The 18,524-nt window shown below is 35.4% G+C and overlaps 1 long non-coding RNA gene across 1 annotated transcript; it reads left to right on the top strand.

Annotated features, from left to right (window-relative positions):
• Nucleotides 1-2,353: 2,353 nt before the first annotated feature.
• Nucleotides 2,354-18,097, top strand: LOC142539141 (uncharacterized). Its single transcript, XR_012818836.1, has 3 exons — nt 2,354-2,438; nt 2,546-3,045; nt 17,853-18,097. It is a non-coding gene; the product is annotated as an uncharacterized LOC142539141 (long non-coding RNA).
• The last annotated feature ends 427 nt before the right edge of the window (nt 18,098-18,524 follow it).

The following is an 18,524-nucleotide window of genomic DNA, read 5'->3' as shown; positions in this document are numbered from 1 at the left end:
GAATTCAAATAACAATTGGAAGAGAATAAGAGTTTAAAGGTAGAATTGGAGAAATTGAAGGCTCAACTTGCCTAGTGTTATGCCCGTAATCAATTGTCGAACTTCCGAGACTGCAACATGAAGTCATGATGATGAGACAAGCTAGTATTGATGGTGTGAGAATGTAATGGGATGATCCATATGAATTCGAGAGCAATCACAATGAGATAAGGTTAGGTGCCAATACAACATCTGAGAGGTGTCATTTGCTTCCTTACCTTAAGTCATTGTTGTTTTGTTTTCAAGGGTTTGGAGAATGGTTGAACATGTGATATCTAGGACGTATGACTGTGATTTAACCTTTTTGCCTAAGTGTCGTAGAATTTAGAATGGTGATATATTGCATGAATCAAATTCAAATATTATTGATTTTGAGTGTTGAAAGATTGTGAAATTGATGATACTTTGTCATGACAATGATTTATATGCACTAGAATCAAACCTTTGTGATGTGTTAAATGATTGCATGGATAGTACATTTAGTGTGTTCTACTTGCACGACCTATATTTGCGTGATGATGTATTTGGAAAGAGTATGAATGAATATAATAATTTCTATATTCATGATGAATATATTTTTAAGGAGAATAAATTGTTAATGTTATGTTCATTTTATGAATTACTCACTAGTGAGGCATATTGTTGTTGATTGATAATTGACATATTGCATGACTATATGTTTTGGTTGTGGATGAAGAGGTATGTTAAGTAGCGTAGTGAAGAGTGCAATGCATATAAGGAGAGGGCACTTGAGCTTGATTTCTATGAGTTGCATGAAGTAATTCTTATTACTAATGAACTATGGTCGTACATTTGTATGCATTTTGTTATGCTGCTAACTAGGTTTAATAATTGGAGGAACATAGTTTTTGTGATACTTAATGATATTTTATCATTGGGTATCATTTTTTATTTGGTGTATGTTGATGTTGATGAGTTTATAGTGAAGGCAACCATAGTGGGGTTCCAAACAGTGATGGAGCACGCGGGTGACAGCGCTTACAGACTAGTGTTGAAAGGTAAGAACGTCGATAATTTAAATTTTTTATTACTAAATTGCTTCTTTTTTGTATAGGTAGCCAGATTTGTGGACATAAAAAATGTGGAGACATCTGAAGATTAAAAAGTTGATAGATCGGTGCTTTGGCGTAAAGCCCGGGAAGACAAATCTGGCATCATAACAAATGTGGAGACATCAGAAGTCGCCGAAAAAATTGTAAATGTTTAGTTTTATTAAATCTACATATTGTCTAGATAAATAAAACTGTGGTTCTTGGATTGATTTTTTATGTCTTTAATTTTAGGATGAATTGTTGGAAAAAAAGTCAAAGTAGAGTTCAAATCTTCTAGAATGAATGATGTGCTAACCACTGCCTTAGGAAGTCAAGAACGCTATGGAAGGGTTCGAGGTGTGGTAGGGTTTGTAAAGCCTCGAGTATTCTTTAAAACTCGAAGAAAGAAGAAGGAATCAGTCCCAAAAACTATGGTCGAAAAATTCAAATAACAATTGGAAGAGACTAAGAGTTTAAAGGTAGAATTGGAGAAATTGAAGGCTCAACTTGCTAGTGTTATGCCCGTAATCAATTGTCGAACTTCCGAGATTGTAACATGAAACAAGTGCTCAAACATGAAAGACCCAAAATTTTCAGATGATGTGGAAGAAGTTTATAAATGCGACATTCAAATATGAAGGTGCTATATTTCTCGATTTCAAGTCAAATTATTATTTTTTCACAATCATCTATTTATATATAAAATATCTTATTGTTCTTAAAAGGAAAAAAATGCCACCTGGCTGTAACAATGTGAAAATGTTGTGGCGTATGGCAAAATAATACCAAAAGGAGGTCCAAATATCATGATTCACCATGTTCCACTTGGGGAACAAAACTTCAAGGTATCTATTGATGTTGTCTTAGATGAAGAAGCAGAACTTCCAATCCCAATTAAGTATGGACCAGGAATCATCAATGATGCAGTTGGAGCCATTATTGGTTGGCCTAAAGACTTGATAATTTTTCCAATGACACAGGTAGTTTAAGTTTTCTTTTGATTTTGTGTTTGCAATTGTCATATATGTTGCTTGGACAATGGTTTAGTTTAGAATACTTGTATGAATATTCTAAATTGTAGAAGAAGGGGAAACCTCAACTATTTGCTCTTTCGGATGTTCCCGGTTAGCTCGACAAGTTCAAGAATATTGAAAAAACATTACCCATGACATGCAAGTATATATACGCGCATGCTCTTGGAATGATGAATGAATCGGAGACCATATACATAGAGTTTGAGGGTGTTATGTTTGGACGTCCTGAAAACATACGGTTGCGAATAGAAGATATTTTATGCTTTATGGAGATGAGTGAGATAGGCGCTAGACAAATTTTGGTTTACATGGGGTATGTAATGTCTAACTCACTATGTTTTTTGCATATTTTATATTTTATTTGGAACTTGTCCATACTTTGAAACATTTATAACCAAGTTATATAATATTTTAGTACAGTCACCTCTACAAATATTTGCGAGAAGAAGATACGGCTGATTATATTTCATTTGTGGATCCCAGAAGCATACCTACATGCCCAATTTGCAAAGATGGTTGTGACTTATCACGATATATTGCTGATCAGTAGGAAGCAATGTGTAGAGTCATCATCTGCCTTAACCCATACAACACTGGGTAAGAGTTTAGTTATTTATTGATTTTTACTACATACTAGTCAATGCTATATTTTCATTTTTGCAGGTACCATTGGATCTTGACTATCATCAATGAAGCTAAAAATATGATATATTTATTGGACTCTACGGCTAACAGAAACAGAGACGATACATGGAAAACTATAGTGATCCAAGTAAGTAGTAAATTATGTCGATTTTGAATGCATTCACTTATAAATATGAAAAAAATATATAATTCTTTACTTTTTAAAATGTAGTTGGGTCAAAATGTACAATTCCTCGAAGGGTATTTCTCAAAGGCCATGTTTTAAACAATTGACGGTATAAATTGTGCCTATGTATGAAGACATGAATGGATATGTGACGTCCCGAAAATTCACGTGAACCACATGCATGCAAGTTATTAAATTCCTTATGTATTGTATTAAATGGTTTTAATGCATGTTTATTTCATTAATTTGGGTTTTTATTCATGATTTATGAATTTTCATTACTTTAAATTATAATATGTTTAGTTGATCCACGTTACAACGTTTTCCTTGAGTTTTATGTTTCAGGAGATTATTCGATGCGGGATCGAGTAAAAGAGACTAGCGACGATTTTTGGCGTTGTTTAAAATCCTATATTTTATTTTACGTTAGATTTGGAGCAATTCAAATGATTTATTAAGTTGTGAGCAATTTAAATCCTAATTTAAATTATTAAGTGATTTTAAGATTTTGAGCATTTCAAAATATTAAGTTGATTTGTCGGAGATTTTAAACTTTGAACTTGAGACATGTGCATTATTTTACTTTTGGGGTATTAGCATTTTAATCATCTTGTGATTAGTTATTATTTATTTAATTAACCAAATTACCCTAATTAAAACCCAAACACACGCACCCACACTTTTCACACACCCACAAGCACGGCACTCACACACACGTATTTCTTTGTGTTCCATTTCAATTCTTTTGAAGAAAACTTAGGGTTCCTTGAGTTCTCTCAGCCGCCGCCCCTCTCTTCCGTATTTTCCTAGCAGTTCTCGTTCGTTTTCTTCAAAGAAAACTGTGCCACGTTCGTCCCGAATCAATCCTCGCATCCTTCCCGCTTCGGTATCATCGTTACAGTATTTTAAAAAATCAAGGCATGTATATTCTATTATTTCTGTGTCGATCTAGTCATATTATGTGTTTTTATGTTTATTATACATAAAAATCGATGTCTGATGTACAAAGTTTGAGCAGAAATTTGTTGGATCGATTTTTGAAACGTTTTTTGGATCATAAAACTCGAAATTCGCTGTCATTTTAATTACTGCGACTTTGCGGTCGATTTTCTGGAAAAACTTTCAACTTATAAAATATATAAATTTTTGATACCTTCGATTTGATAGTAAATTCGAAATATTTGGATAAGAAATGAGTGAGTTGTGATCCTTTTTGTGGGACTTCTCAAACTGCATTTTTCTGAAAAATGCGTTCTTGAAGTTTTATTGTTGCAGGCTTTGTTGGGGATCAACGGGTGATCGCTGCTGCGTTTAAGTATATTTAGTATGATGTTGGGATGGTTTTTGGTGTGTCGGTTTGCATCGATAGGCATTTGTCTGCATTAAAAGTCGTAGGATGCGTTTTGGTGTCAAATGTCGTGTTCATGGATTGGGTTGTGTTGTTTGTGATGCGTAATTGTTTTGAGGTGTTTTGAGTTTGAATCAATGCCTTAGAATCCTAGGATGGGTCTTGAGGTGTTGGTTCACGGTTCTTATGATCGAGTGAGTAGGATTAAGTCACAAATTGTAGGGAATTCTGTTTGTTCACGATTCCAGCACCTACACGGACCCAAAGCCGGACCCTTACACGGGGTCTGTGTCCTTTTTCCTTCGAAATATGAATTTCCAGCACCTACCTGGACCCTTACACTGGGGTCCGTATACCCCTTTTAAAAATAAATAAATAAATAAAAATTTAATTTAATTTTTTTAGGGATTGTTTTGGAGTTTGATGTATTGATTTAATATGATGATTAAACGAGGTCAAGTCCTAAGATATTTAGAACGTCGTAAGGAAATTTTGCATTTTGGGTTTGAGCATGACTAATACGTCTAAGCTATGAAAGATAAGTGTTTGAACTCATGTTAGTATGTGCAGCAGTGGCCCCAAGCGAGATCCAAGGAAAACCTCAACGCCAAGTAAGTTTGTTCGACGTGCAAAAGAAAATACTTTTAATTTTTCGAGGTATGCTAAATGTCTTGTGACCAAATTATGAACGAGTTTAGAAGTCGGTGAACATGGCCGAGGACATCTCCACCTCGGTAAAGCACGACCGGGTTTAGATCAGGATTGGAAAGCGGTAAAGCATGACCAGGGACCAATCCACCCGGTAAAGAATGAGTGGGATCTGATGTATGTGATAGTGGATTTTCCCTATCAGCCCAGTACTGTGATTTAGTCTGATCAGGCGCATTTATGTATGTGTCATTTGCTTTGAAACATATCTCTACGCAAAATGATGAAGTTTATGCATGTTCAAGTATGTATGATGGAAGCATGTTTAAGAAAAGTTTTACGTTGATGGAACTTCTATATTATGTTTGTATGTTCAAGCTTATGTATGTATGTTCAAGTTTCAAGTATGTAAGCCCTACTTTAAAGATGCATGTGATTTTATTATGCAGTACTTTCTATCTCCATTTTATACATGTTGAGTCTTTAGACTCACTAGACTTGATCGATGCATGTGAGGATGAATTTGAGGAGACAAGGGGTGGGGATCAATGAGCCGACTTGGATTGCGCAGGTGTAAAGCCCGAGATGTGGATTGGTAAGCAGAACTTATTAATGCATGATTTGATGTATTTATCGAAGGGCGAGGAAGCGACGTTGCGATTCGAATTGAGTTGCAAAATATATTGTTGGGATAGCAAAGACAGTGCACCCGCGGTGGTTTAGCATAAAATGTTGAAAGTTAACTAGTAGCTAGACTGCACCCGCGGTAATGAGAAGACCGCACCTGCGGTGTATGCACCGAGACAAGACCGCACCCGCGGTGCCAAATAGAGCGCACCTGCGGTGCTGCTACAGTAGGAATCAGCGCACCCGTGGTACATGACTGAGCGCACCCGCGGTCGTCGCTTCTGAAACTTTGGATGTGGATCATTATAGCTAGCGCACCCGCGGTCCAAGAGCTAGTGCACCCGCGGTGAGACGTGTTACACAAAGGCGTGATCTACCTAGCATTAGACATGCATGATATATATATATTAACAATCGATTTTATCCCTCAGAATTGGTAAGAAAGAAATTGAGGTTAGGGAGAAGTTTTCCATTCTTGATATTAGAAATTGAATTACGAGAAATCTGGTCGTCAGATTTTAAATCCGACTTCAGTACTGTGCTCCTATCGTTACAGGCTACAACTGGACGTAATTTTTGTTATGTTTAGACATGATTTGAAATTATGATATTGTCAGAATTGAATATGATTCATATATGGTGTTTGTGATACAGTAGACATCGTATAATTGAAGTCAGATTGAAAAAAAGACTGTTTATGTCATTGTTATGATTTTCGGAGTTGATTTGATCGAGAGTCGATATCAGATTTGTATTATCATTGAAATTATGAGTTGTACTGATACTGTTTACAAAGTCTAGTATTATATCTGTGATGTTGAGATTGACGGGATTACCGAGACTGTATTGTTATACCGTCGAAACATCAGTTGATTGATATTGATCAGATTGAGTGTTGATTGATATTGTACCTGTTCAATATTGTCATTATCAGATTTGGTATGGACAAAGTTGAATTCGGGACTTCGTCTTCGTCAGACCGAGAAGAGAAAGGTATAAATTAATGTTGAGTTGGGATTGCAAAACTCGAGGAAAGTTTGACTCGAGTTTCCCTAAATCACATACTTTAACTTATTGCATTGATATTTGCATGGACTTGATTTTATATGATTGTTCTATTGATTTATAGAGAGCATGTGTTAGATGAAGATTTGATGAGTGATCCTGTGACAGAAGTGCCTTATAATGGCGGGATCGCCACGGGCACCTTGCACGATGTCACAAGATAGTGTATTGGTGATAGTGCCATCGTCTGTGACGGATAGGTCAAGACACTAGATGTTTGGTTATATCGACGTGGATAGAATCGGAGTTTCTTCTATTATTGTTGGTCGATATAGGAATACCAACATCGGGAAATCGGGATCCCTAGCCAAGGATTGAGTCTAGTCTGAGATGTTGAGTCACAAGTATGATTGGCAGTTTATATTGATTATGTTTCTGGTTTTGTTGCATGTCACTGACATATGTTACATGCTTTTACATTTTTTATATAACTGCATGTTTCGTTGGTTTATACTGGGAATATAATTCTCACCGGAGTTATCCGGCTGTTGTCTTGTTTGTATGTGTGCATGACAATAGGTGGGACAGAATTAGGGTCAAGAAGAAAACGAGGCTGGACTAGATAGCGTGGAGATCCGGGCTCAAAAGTAAACTAGGAATCATCACTTGATATATAGTAGTGCAACCTAGTTGAATCATTGTAGGAAATACAAGACTTGTACTTTTATGTATAATGTGTATTTCAGATTGATTTATCTTACGTTTCCTCATTGTATTTTAAAAAAAAAATTAGTCCCTGTTTATTATAATTGACTGATTAATTTAACGAACGATTAAAATTGGAATTAGCGTCTGGGTCCCCACAACAGGTGGTATCAGAGCATTAGGTTTTGTAGATTGAGATAGAAGTTAGTGAGCGTGGTAGAATGAGTTTTCTTTCCTTGCATGTGAGTGCTAGCATGTGGTTTATTATGATATTGAATTACATTGTGTATGCTAGCATGATATTATGTTTTACTGCTTTTTAATACATGTTACCTAAATATCTGAGATGATTTGGTAATATGTATTATTTGAAAAGGGATCAGAACCAATTCTTGATCAGGGGTAAGCTGATCAGGAAGGGACTGAGACGGATTTGTCTCATGTGATTGCTAACTCTTGTGATTATCAGATATACCTCCTCGCAGGATTCCAAAACGAGGTAGTACTTCGACTGATCAGGTGGATGTGTCAGAAACTCTGATGGAAACACAAGTTAAAGAGGTTTCAGTCATTTCAACCGCTGATTCTGACGGGTACTGAGACATCTGATGATTGTTTGAATTGGTTAGATGATATAGAGATATTGTTTGATTCACTTGAGTATCCAGACGAACGGAGAATTAAATTATTGCCCAACCAGTTACACGACGTCGCAAGGAGTTGGTGGATTACAACCAAAAGAGTATTAGAACAGTGTGGTACTGGTAATTACGTGGGAAATCTGTAGAGCTGAATTCTATCGAAGATTTTTCTCAATTTCGTACCGAGAGGACAAGAAAGCAGAGTTTGAGAATTTGAAACAGGGCCAACTGAATATTGAAGAATATGTTGCTAAATTCTCTACTTTATTACGTTTTGCTCCTCTTATAGCTGGGAATGATGAAGTTGTAGCGGATCAGTTCATCAAAGGATTGAATGCTGAGATATCTTCCTTGGTAAAGGTAGAGCGATCCCAGCATTTTGGTGATGCTTTGAATAAAGCAAAGAGAGCCGAGGCAAGTTTGAGTCTACAACGAGGTAGGTTGGATGTGACCCGACCCCAGACACAGTAATCCCCTCTCAGATTTAATAGTGGCAGTACGAGTGGGAAGCCAGTTCTGTTGAAAGCTCAATAGAAACAGTTTAAGAAATTAGGGAGCGGACCGAGCGGTTTATCTAGCTCCAGTGGTTCTAGCCCAAGTTATACTGGAGTTTATTGCAGAACTTACGGAGGGAGACATCCTACAGAGCAATGCCAGGGAGTGACTGGTAGGTGCAATATCTGTAAAAAGCAGGGACACTTTGCTAGAGTCTGTCCACAGAAAAGTTCCCGACGATTTCAGGGAGCATAATCATCTGGTGGTAGTGACCGAGGAACAGACCCAGGAGGCACTTGATGATATAGTGGCAGGTAACTGTTCTTTTATGATTATTTTGAGTATGTATTAAGAGATATTAATACATCTTATACATAATTTTGTATGAATTGCATTGAGACATGCTTTATCTATTGAGTCTATATTTACTGGAGTATTGATCTCCTTACCTTTTGGGGAGAGGATTTGATATCAGTGACATTCTGTGAAATATTGTATTCTGCAGTAAGATGAGAATGAGATTGAGTTAGATTATGTTGTACTTGTATTGTCTGATTCTGGCAGCATTATTGATATGGATATATTGAACAAGTACAGATCTATGGTAGATTCTTACCAGGAGATGGTAAGATTCGGACCTGAAATGGCCGAAGAATGAATAATGTACGGTAAGGATTTTCGATTTTGGATTCCTTTGATTTCCGTATTAATTATGATTCGATGATTATCGAAAGGAATGGAATTATTCCTTATGAATTCAAATGATTACTGGAAATGAATATACCATGAGCTGATTTGTCAGTAGCAGGAGAATTGCTAAAATCTTTTTAGATGAAATTCCGGATTTGCCTTATATCAGGGAGAGTGATTTCCGCCTTGATTTGATACCAGGTACTGGTTTTATTTTAGAAGTCCGTACAGAATGATACTGATTGATTTGAAAGAATTGAAATATAAGTTAGAAGATTTACTGACCGAAAGTTACATCTGATTGTATGTTCTCTGTAAAATACTTTTGTTCTGATTATGGGTTGATGAATCCTGTATTCAGAGGTATTCTGATGATTTTATGCCGTTTATCTATGATATTTTGTGATATACTCGTGGCATATGACTGACTAAATCGAATATCTTGTATTGAAGGATCTGATAACTAAAATTGTTGTATACAGAAATTGTTCAGATATGAATCTTGATTGAAACAAATTGTATTCCGAGTATGTGATATCCGAATATGGTATACCGATTGATATTAGCACAGCTGAGGCAGTGATCAGTGGCTGAGAATGACACCGAGTCAGAAATGTCAGAAATTTTTTTTTTCACGAGTTTAGCAGATTATGATATGTAACTGTTGTTTTGAAATTGCTTACGAATTGTTATTGTTCTAAAACAGCATTTGAGACAGAGTATATTGTTTGGGGGACATTACATTCGAAGATGATATAGCCGTTGATCTAAACAACGTTGAAGATGTAATCGGTTAGTCAGATCGACAATATTGTCAGAAATCACGTTCTATGAGTTTATTAGATCAGTATAGATGATTGATATTTAGAATCTGAGCCGATATTGCTGTTATTCTGAATCTGTATTTGATACAGATTGTTGTATATTGTTGAGATTATATACAGTTCAAGCCGAATCAGAGCTTTTGAAAGTTACAGCAGTTCAGAAGTTTGATCAGAATGTATAGAACTTAATTTCGATAAGCAGAGTAGGGTGTCAATCAGAATATCAGGTAGGTACTACTATATTATATGTGAATAACCGATTTTTTTGTGCCGATATTTCGAATCTGAACTGATAGATGTTTGTCAGAAGCGCACAGTAGTCAATTCAGTATTCTTGCTGGTAACAGAAAAAGATATGATACTTCGAAAAGAGACAGTTCTGATATAAACAGAGGAAAGTCAGTTGTAGCAGAATTTGTACGGAAATGTCTGAATCCTCGACAGATGAAGACAGAAAGATAGAAACCAGGAGATTGGTTATCTAGATTGTGGGTTTTTGAATAGAAATGGGAGTACATTTCTATGGATTGTGTGACGATACTACTGAAATCTTGACAAGACTGTGCTGTGATGTGATTATGATTGACAGATTGCTCGAATATGCCAACGTCGGACGATGACTATTGGTATTTGCAACTGAAAATAGAATATATCCTTGACTAGGTTAAACAGATTTGATAACAGCTGATGGTGTTGATTTGTTATGAGCTGTGGATTGGTATATACGGATGTTGTATAGCCAATATTGCAAGATTGATTCGGACAGGGTTATTCCGAAGGATATTATGATATTATACTTCTTGAATTATTATTCCAGTTTGGAATTAGAGATCCGTAAAAGACAGATATTTCAAAATGAAGATTATTCTGTTGTTGAAAACATAGTAAGATTGTCAGAATATCAAAGAGACTATCTAAAAGACAGAATCCGCTATGAGATTGAGATTTCAGAAGTTATTCATTGAGATGAGTTTTCTGATTAAACTTGGTTTTACATTTCTTCTGATGTATCTGATTGGATTGACTATGAGTTCGAGGACGAACTCATATCTAAGAGGGGAAGAAATGTAAGGCCCGAGATGTGGATAGGTAAGCAGAACTTATTAATGCATGATTTGATGTATTTATAGAAGGGCGAGGAAGCGACGTTGCGATTCGAATTGAGTTGCAAAATATTTTGTTGGGACAGCAAAGACAGTGCACCCGCGGTCGTTTAGCATAAAATGTTGAAAGTTAACAGTAGCTGGACTGCACCCGCGGTAATGAGAAGACCGCACATGCGGTGGATGCACCGAGACAAGACCGCACCCGCGGTGCCAAACAGAGCGAACCCGCGGTGCTGCTACAGTAGGATCAAATCACCCGCGGTACATGACTGAGCGCACCCGCGGTCGTCGCTTCTGAAACTTTGGATGTGGATCAGTATAGCTAGCGCACCCGCGGTCCAAGAGCTAGTGCACCCGCGGTGAGACGTGTTACACAAAGGCGTGATCTACCTAGCATTAGACATGCATGATATATATATATTAACAATCGATTTTATCCCTCAGAATTGGTAAGAAAGAAATTGAGGTTAGGGAGAAGTTTTCCATTCTTGATAATAGAAATTGAATTACGAGAAATCTGGTCGTCAGATTTTAAATCCGACTTCAGTACTGTGCTCCTATCGTTACAGGCTACAACTGGACGTAAGTTTTGTTACGTTAAGACATGATTTGAAATTATGATATTGTCAGAATTGAATATGATTCCTATATGGTGTTTCTGATACAGTAGACATCGTATAATTGAAGTCAGATTGAAAAACAGACTGTTTATGTCATTGTTATGATTTTTGGAGTTGATTTGATCGAGAGTCGATATCAGATTTGTATTATCATTGAGATTATGAGTTGTACTGATACTGTTTATGAAGTCTAGTATTATATCTGTGATGTTGAGATTGACGGGGTTATCGAGACTGTATTGTTATACCGTCGAAACATCAGTTGATTGATATTGATCAGATTGAGTGTTGATTGATATTGTACCTGTTCAATATTGTCATTATCAGATTGGGTATGGACAAAGTTGAATTCGGGACTTCGTCTTCGTCAGACCGAGAAGAGAAAGGTATAAATTAATGTTGAGTTGGGATTGCAAAACTCGAGGGAAGTTTGACTCGAGTTTCCCTAAATCACATACTTTACCTTATTGCATTGATATTTGCATGGACTTGATTTGATATGATTGTTCTATTGATTTATAGAGAGCATGTGTTAGATGAAGATTTGATGAGTGATCCTGTGACAGAAGTGCCTTATAATGGCGGGATCGCCACGGGCACCTTGCACGATGTCACAAGATAGTGTATTGGCGATAGTGCCATCGTCTGTGACGGATAGGTCAAGACACTGGATGTTTGGTTATATCGACGTGGATAGAATCGGAGTTTCTTCTATTATTGTTGGTCGATATAGGAATACCAACATCTGGAAATCGGGATCCCTAGCCTAGGATTGAGTCTAGTCTGAGATGTGGAGTCACAAGTATGATTGGCAGTTTAGATTGATTATGTTTCTGATTTTGTTGCATGTCACTGACATATGTTACATGTTTTACATGCTTTTACATTTTTTATATAACTGCATGTTTCGTTGGTTTATACTGGGAATGTAATTCTCACCGGAGTTATCCGGCTGTTGTCTTGTTTGTATGTGTGCATGACAATAGGTGGGACAGAATTAGGGTCAAGAAGAAAACGAGGCTGGACTAGATAGCGTGGAGATCCGGGCTCAAAAGTAAACTAGGAATCATCACTTGATATATAGTAGTGGAACCTAGTTGAATCATTGTAGGAAATACAAGACTTGTACTTTTATGTATAATGTGTATTTCAGATTGATTAATCTTAGGTTTCCGCATTGTATTTTAAAAAAAAAAATTTAGACCCTGTTTATTATAATTGACTGATTAATTTTAAGAACGATTAAAATTTGAATTAGCGTCCGGGTCCCCACAGCAGGAGGCTATACCAGAGGACCGCCCATGTTTTTAAGAATATTTTTATGCATGTTGATTCGAGTACTCTGATTTTCATGAAGTGGTTTATGACATTTAACGATTACTACTTTTGACAAACTTGGTTGTGGTTGTTTTATTGCAATCGTTTTAGACGAGCAAGTTGTTGTAATGCAATTTGAAAGTTTGTTTTGTATTTATGAAAATTTTAATTCTTCAGCAAATTTTAAAATAGTTTGAATGTACGGTACGTTACAGTTGGTATCAGAGCGATGTTCTTGTAAAGGGTTATTCTACTGCCAGTTGCGAGAAGCTCACGAAGTCACACCTCAAGTCTGTAAGTTTAAGTTTAATGCTTTAGGGACGTATATTTTTAAAATACTGATGATTCGTGGTTACTAGTTGAGTTAACTTTTGAAAATTTTGTATAAGGATAATGATTCGAAATCTGCGACGACCTTTAGCGGTATAAAAAAAATTGTGTAATTTGGGATTTTAAATATTGATGGAAATGTAAGATTGATAGTAAGAATTGATTTTTGGGTTAATAAGCTTAAGATTATTGAACTTATGATGCAGGAAAAACCTATAAAATGGAAGTAGAAACACCAAAAACTTATGGGTAATTGTAGGATTTTCAAAATTATGGACAAAGTTGGGTATTATCGAGGAAATTAGGAATTTATTTTTGCAATTGTTAAGGAATTTGAGGACTAGTTTAGTAATAAGTGAGAAATGAATGGTTTGAATGATAGGAGTTTTCGCTGATTTAGGCTTGAAAAGATATTTAGAACCTTGAAATATATGGGTTATAATGTTATAAGGAATGGTAATCAAGGGCATTGTAGGTTGAATCAATATTGGACTTAAAAATCTAAGTGTTAGTGGAATAATGCAGAGGCAAATTAAGAATTTAGAGTGATAACAATTTAAGATAAAGTTGATCAATTAGTTAAGTTATAAGATTAGACAGTAAGTTTACTTTTTTTTGGGAGCTTAAGGTTTGATGTAGCATAACTTTTAATCATGATCTTAACAGTTAAAGTTATACCTTTGTTAGGGTTAATTATTTTCTCGAAAGTTGCGTATGATTGTTAGGTTATATTAATTTTTAGACGCATGTATGAAGTGATACAAGCACCTTGTCTTGAGGAATCTTTGTAAGTCATTAAGAAACTTATGATTAAGTGGATATGAGTACTAGAATTAGGGTATCTAAGACTACTTGGGTTGTGTAAGTTTGAATTTCAAGTTTATGAAATAGGTGTTCATACGGGGATATTGGGTGAAATAAAAATAAAAGGGAATTAGTTGTATTCAACATAGATTACCAATAGACGAATATTAAGATTTTTTTTATCGAGTAAGAAATCTAAAATCTTTATATGTGGATTCTAGAATTCTATTGGTTATAAGTGAAGTTGATTTATTAGAGTTAGTACATCATTAACAGGGGAAGCTTATTAAGTTTTATACGTTAAAATGAATTAAGTATTGAGGATACGTCAAAATGTGACATTCGTTTCTATGAGGAAGGTCCAAGTATCATAGACCTTGACTATAATGTAATTGGGAAGGAAATAATTTAAGCATTTGTTTGGTGCTAGGAAGGTTTTATTATTTAAGTAGAAGATCGATATCGTATATTTTGGGGTTTTATGGATTAATGTTACACGAAATTTAAGATTTTCAACAATTTTATATTTGGGATGTACTTGTAATAGCTAAGTTACGTAAGTTTGGTGTCGTAAGGTAAAGATTCGATTCAAGGATCGTAGGTCAATATTATTATAGGGTTAAGATAAGGTTTAACTTTTGAGTGTAGTACCAAGGATAGAAGTTGATCAGTAACTTCTGGTGCTAAGATTCATTAGGTTGAACTGCATAAATGCTAATGTAATAGATCGATGAATATTACGGGTATAGTATAAGGAAAGTAAGATACGATAAGTTTGAACCTCCATTTCTAATATTGGGAATTTTGAGAGAAATCAGAATTCGAGGTCATAGTAAGGTAAAACTAAGATGCCATAAGTCGCTTTAAGTTATGATTCGCAAACGAGGTTTTGATAGGCAATTTAATTAGGATTGAAGAGACATACGGACAGCCAAGGACTTAAATTTTTATCAGAGTAGCGCAGCGGAAGCGTAGATTATTGAGATACTAGAATTAAGAATCTAAACTTTTAGACTATCGAGGATAAGCGAATTTGTGGGACGAAATTCAATTTAATGAGGATAGATTGTGACGTCCCAAAAATCCACGTGAACCACATGCATGCAAGTTATTAAATTCCTTAAGTATTGTATTCAATAGTTTTAATACATGTTTATTTCATTAATTTAGGTTTTTATTCATGATTTATGAATTTGCATTATTTTAAATTATAATATATTTAGTTGATCAACGTTAAAACGTTTTCCTTGAGTTTTATGTTTCAGGCGATTATTCGATGCGGGATCTGGGAAAAGAGACCTGCGAAGATTTTTGGCGATTTTTAAAATGTGGTATTTTATTTTAAGTTATGATTGGGGCACTTCAAATGATTTATTAAGTTGTGAGCATTTTAAATCCTAATTTAAATTATTAAGTGATTTTAAGATTTTGAGCCTTTCAAAATATTAAGTTGATTTGTTGGAGATTTTAAACTTTGAACTTGAGACGTGCATTATTTTACTTTTGGTGTATTATCATTTTATTATCTTGTGATTATTTATTATTTATTTAATTAACCTAATTAGCTCTAATTACCTTAATTAAAAACCCAAACACACGCACCCACACTTTTCACACACCCACAAACACGACACTGACACACACATATTTCTTTGTGTTCCATTTCAATTCTTTTGAAGGAAACTTAGGGTTCCTTGAGTTCTCTCAGCCGCCGCCCCTCTTCTCTGTATTTTCTAGCAGTTTTCGTTCGTTTTCTTCAAAGAAAACTGTGCCACGTTCGTCCGAATCAATCCTCCATCCTTCCCGCTTTGGTATCGTCGTTTCAGTATTTTTAAAGATCAAGGCATGTATATTCTATTATTCATATGTCGATCTAGTCATATTATGTGTTGTGATGTTTATTAAGCGTAAAATTCCATGTATGATGTACAAAGTTTGAGCAGAAATTTGTTGGATCGATTTTTGAAACGTTTTTGGATCTAAAACTCGAAATTTGTTGTCATTTTAATTACCGCGACTTTGCAGGTCGATATTCTGGAAAATCTTTCAACTTATAAAACGTATAACTTTTTGATACCTTCGATTTGACAGTAAATTGAAATATTTGGATAAGAAATGAGTTAATTATGATCATTTTCGTGGGACTGCTCAAACTGCATTTTTCTGAAAAATGCGTTCTTGATGTGTTCTTGAAGTTTATTTTTGCAGGCTTTGTTGGAGATCGACGGATGATTGCTGCTGCGTTTAAGTATGTTGAGTATGATGTTGGGATGGTTTTTGGTGTGTCGGTTCGCATCCTTGTCTGCATTAGAAGTCCTAGGATGCGTTTTGGTGTCAAATGTCGTGTTCACGGATTGGGTTGCGTTGTTTGTGATGCATAGTTGTATTGGGGTGTTTGTTTGAGTTTGAATCAGTGCCTTAGAATCCTAGGATGGGTCTTGAGGTGTTGGTTCACGGTCCTTATGATCGAGTGAGTAGGATTAAGTCACAAAGTGTAGGGAATTCCATTTGTTCACGATTCCAGCACCTACATGGACCCGAAGCCGGACCCTTACAAGGGGTCCGTGTCCTTTTTTCTTCGAAATGTGAATTTACAGCTCCTATCCGGACCCTTACACGGGGTCCGTGTACCCTTTTTAAAAATAAAATAAAAATAAAAATAATTAAATTTAATTTTTTTTAGGGATTGTTTTGGAGTTTGATGTAATGATTTAATACGATGATTAAACGAGGTCAAGTCCCGAGATATTTAGAACGTCATAAGAAAATTTGGCATTTTGGGTGTGAGCGTGACTAATACGTCTAAGCTATGAAAGATAAGTGTTTGAACTCATGTTAGTATGTGCAGTAGTGGCCCCAAGCGAGATCTAACGAATCCATCAAGGCCAAGTAAGTTTGTTCGACGTGAAAAAGAAAATACTTTTAAGTTTTTGAGGTATGCTAAATGTCTTGTGACCGAATTATGAACGGGTTTCGAAGTCGGTGAACATAGCCGAGGACCTCTCCTCCCCGGTAAAGCATGATCGGGTTTAGATCAGGATAGGAAAGCGGTAAAGCATGACCAGGGACCAATCCACCCGGTAAAGCATGACCGGGGATTTCATGTATGTGGCAATGAATTTTTCCTGTTAGCCCAGTACTGTGGTTTAGTCTGATCAGGCGCATTTATGTGTATGTCACTTGCTTTGAAACATATCTCTACGCAAAATGATGAAGTTTATGCATGTTCAAGTATGTATGATGCAAGCATATTTAAGGAAAGTTTTACGGTTATGACACGTCTATATTATGCATGTACAAGTTTCAAGTATGTAAGCTCTACTTTAAAGATGCATGTGGTTTTATTATGTGCTACTTGCTATCTCCAGTTTATACATATTTAGTTTTTAGACTCACTAGACTTTATCAATGCAGGTGAGGATGAATTTGAGGAGACGAGGGGTGGGGATCAATGAGCCGACTTGGACTACTCAAGAGGCTAAACCCGAGGACCACCAATGTTTTTAAGAATATTTTTATGAATGTTGATTCGAGTATTCTGATTTTCATGAAGTGGTTTATGACGTTTAACGCTTACTATTTTTGACAAACTTGGTTGTGGTTGTTTTATTGCAAATTTGAAAGTTTGTTTTCTATTTATGAAAATTTTAATTCTTCCGCAAATTTTAAAATAGTTTGAAAGTACGGTACATTACAGGATAGTTCTAATTATTTGTATCGTGATTGTTGCATTAAATTTTAAATTTCATTATGTAGGGTAATCTAAAACAAAGTGGTTCTGTTGAATGTGGATATTGTGTGATGAGATAAATGAAAGAGATAGTTGAATCTGAAAATCCACAGTTGAAGAAGATGGTATGTTTATTCTTTATGATATGCTCTGGTTTATTATTGAGGTAAACTGCTGTCATTAGGATATGTGCACATGAAATCTATATAATTATTAATTCTGGAATTTTTTCTATTAGAATTAATGGTCGGGATAATTTGTTTCCATTGGGATATATGCATATGGTAATATGCATTTTATGATAATTGATACGTTGTTTTTCCATTTATTTTGTTATTTATGATATGCTTAGTTTTGTTGTTTATATGCATATGATCTGGTCTTTATATGTGAAAGTGGTGTGTATGATATATGCCGAGTTTTTTACATTTCAGTTTGCAAGATCAATCAAAAATCAATATTACAAATAATCTCAATATGATGAAGTCAGAAGTGAATGGAGCGAATTCTTCTACTCTTATGTAGGTGCTTAAATGATCATGTGCTTCATTGTACATTTTAGGATATATTTGTGGATATACACTTTTGGTTTTGTGGATATACTTGTGAATATATTTTTGGGTTATACTTGTGGATTTTTGGATATATATTTGTGGAATTGGTAGATATACATGTGGATGCATGGTGTGCATATATAT

The sequence above is a fragment of the Primulina tabacum genome, chromosome 3, assembly GCF_025594145.1.
Source record: "Primulina tabacum isolate GXHZ01 chromosome 3, ASM2559414v2, whole genome shotgun sequence".
NCBI lineage: Eukaryota > Viridiplantae > Streptophyta > Magnoliopsida > Lamiales > Gesneriaceae > Primulina > Primulina tabacum.
This window is presented reverse-complemented; position numbering and strand designations above follow the sequence as displayed.